The 3,046-nt window shown below is 57.2% G+C and overlaps 1 protein-coding gene across 1 annotated transcript in view; it reads right to left on the reverse strand.

Moving 5' to 3' along the window:
* Positions 1 to 3,046, reverse strand: part of COL22A1 (collagen type XXII alpha 1 chain) — a 189,725-nt gene that overhangs the window by 139,162 nt on the left and 47,517 nt on the right. The gene's annotated exons all lie outside the window — the stretch shown is intronic.

Consider the following 3,046-nt stretch of genomic DNA (forward strand, 5'->3'; position numbering starts at 1 on the left):
AAATTAGATGCCCATCCTTCCCTAGCAGGTCTCGTTATATTTCCCTCATTGCTATTAATTCGATCTGTGTCTATGATTCATGTCACCATCCTTCTCGCTCACGTGAGGCATGCGGTGTGTTCACCCTTCCCGGGAGGACACCCCACTGCCCAGCCCGGAGACGACCCCCACTGACATTTGCTGAATGACCGGAAGGCTACACATGCAAGTTATTCTGACTCTACTTCTCTATGATGTTCTCTCTTAAGTCGTCCTTTCTTGGCTTTTTCTCTTCTTTTAAAGGTTGCTGTATCTTTCAGGATGCTGCTTTTCTCTGAATGACTGAAGAGTCTTGGTCTTCTGCTCATTTTTATCATGCTAGTCCTCTGCGCCTGCCTGTGGGGCCTGACCCGCTTCCCGGCGGCTCACGGCCAGGAACCACGGGGCCAGGCGGACCTCTGACAAGCGGGAGGCATCAGCTCTTCTTGGTCTGAATGCCCCCACTCCCTCTGGCCATTGCTGGCTACCTGTGCTCTGCTAGTCTGGGGACAAACACTGACGCTTCCCCAGGCCCCCTGAAGCAGAGGTCCGGGAAGGAGCCGCCCAAGCAGCCCCTCCAAGCCAGGGTCCCCGTTAAGCACTGACAGCCGCCCCAGGACCTTTGCTGCCCGTGGCCCCGGAGCGGAGCCCGGGGGTCATACCAGCACTGCCCCAGCTCTGCGCCTGGGTTTGCACTTTCCCTCCCGCATCGATGTAAATGCACGCATATGTGTTCTCTGCCCTTCAGAAATGATTCCAAAAGTTCTAGAACACTGATGTACACATTTCCATTTTCAAGCACGATTACTTACTAATTCTCCAAACATGTCTTTTCATTACAGGAGCTCTGGCGAACAGAGAGGATTTTTCTGCCAACCAATGTCCCATCCGTCACCAGCTTTCTCTCCCTCCACCTGCCACGAGGCTAGCAGGTTCGAGAGCAGACAGCAGATGAGAAAACAAAGACCAGAACGGAAAGCCACTCAGCCCCGGCAGGACGTGCCTTAGCACCAGAGCCTGGGTCTCCGGACCCTACACCCTCTAGTCCTACTGCCCACAGGGCCTGAGCAGGGAATGCTGGGGGACTCTGGTCTCTTCCAATGCACTGACAAGGTCTTAGAATCCATGAATCCAATGCCCTCACTTTATAGGTGAGAAAACTGACCTTGGGGATATATCTAGTCCAGGTCACACAGAACTGATGCGACAGTGCCAGGCCTGAAGACAAGGTCTCCTGACGTCCAGCCCAGGGCTCTCTTCCTGAGAGAGGGCCAGCCTCCTAAATGTCACCCCTGAATGTAGCACCTCCCCATGGTTCAGCAAAACAAAAAAAATGTGTTGACCGAGTACAATTTTATAAGGTATGTCACAAAGCAGAGAGTTCTACCTGTGGCCCAAGCCCCATTTCTTACTCCCGTGCACCTGCAGATCAAGGTCAGCGAGGCCCAGAAGCAAGATTTCCCCCAGCAGCAACTCAGGACAGCCACAGGTGAGCGCCAGCATCTGCAGCCTGTGTCCCCCACCAGCTCATGGGGACAGGGCCAGGAGGGATACCGCCGGGGCGCCGACATGCGTGTGTTCACCGCAGGAGTGCAGGAGGAACAGAATGACCAGGCCGGCATGGACGAGGGGAGAGGGACAGTGAAGACGGGGACGGACAGAAGACGGCAGCCTGCAGAGCAGGGTCTCTAACCGAAGGGCCTGCAGAGGCCCAGCTGGGGCGTGTGGCGGCGGGGGGCGGGGGGGGGGGAGCCGAAGAAAAGAACAGGGTCAGAGGCAGACCTCGAAAGGACGTGTCCCACCGGAAGACTGAGACTTCGCTTTGTTTCACTGTCGTATGGTCTTGTTGGTCTTGTGACTGCTGCACTGACCGCACAGCATGACTGAGGACAGGGTTGGGACAGCTGACCACCTGCTTGGCTCTGGGGAGACAATGGCAGCCAGGTCCCTGGCGGAGCAGAGGTACAGGAGCCGAGGCCAATCCCAAAACTCAGACTCTAAGCCTGGCTGTCCCAAGCTGTGTGACCTTGGACCAGTCACTTGGCATCTCTGTGACTCCGTCTCCCATCTACAAATACGGGAGCTCCCTCTCCAGGCTGTGGTGAGGAACCGGTGAGCTAATATCTGCAAAATGCATAGAACAGCGCGTGACATGTGGAAGGTGCAGTGTTAGAAGCTAGTTAGCAAAGAAGAGTGACTACATAGGATGGGGAAGGAGAGGAGAATAAACCAGAGACAAGGGGCTGGCGGAGCGGAAGTTCAAGGGACAGGAAGGGGTGTGACGTGAACGGGGGACGGAAGCTGGAGGTCAGGGCCCTGGGTTCTAATCCTGTTTTCCACCACGTGGTCTGCTGCCTGCGGAGTCTACCCCGCTTTGAGACTCAGTTTACCCACCGGGCTGAAAGGTGACTGTATTCCCAGGACCCTAAGACCTCTTGCGGCACTCGCAGTCCTTAACCGACAGGGACGTGTGCATGCACGCAGGTGGAGGGAGCCCGTCCTCGCCCTGAGCACCTTCCGGGGACTGGGTGCTGGCTCTGTCGGGTGCGACAGCCCTTCAGTCCTATGAGACTAAGTGCATCATCCTGCACAGCTCGACTCTCAAATCAAAGGAGGACTCACTCCCATTGAGAAGCTCTGAGGAACCCCCCCCCCCCTCCCCACGTCCAGCTCTCTCGCTGCAGTTCTGGATCTGCGACACCAGGGGGAGCACGCGCCCCATTAAAGCCAGAAGCCACCCTCGCACCTGACACGTCTCAGGTCTGGGTGTTGGTGTGCCGGTCAGTGTGGGAGGCGCGTGGGCTGTGTGTCTACTGGGCACATGCCACGCAGACCCTCACCCAGGGTGAAAGAGGGAGCGTGCCTCTGTGTGCCCAGCACGCCGGGATATTAGCCAAACACCTGTCCCAGTGAGACCCGTGGGCAATTCTTGCCCGCCCGGAACCGGGCAGCTTGAGAGGCTTTCCCAAGGCAGAGGTGGGGGCCGGTGTCACCAGCGCGGAACATGGCTTCGGGTACCCCAAAACTC

The sequence above is a fragment of the Suricata suricatta genome, chromosome 15 (assembly GCF_006229205.1).
Source record: "Suricata suricatta isolate VVHF042 chromosome 15, meerkat_22Aug2017_6uvM2_HiC, whole genome shotgun sequence".
Classification (NCBI taxonomy): Eukaryota; Metazoa; Chordata; class Mammalia; order Carnivora; family Herpestidae; genus Suricata; species Suricata suricatta.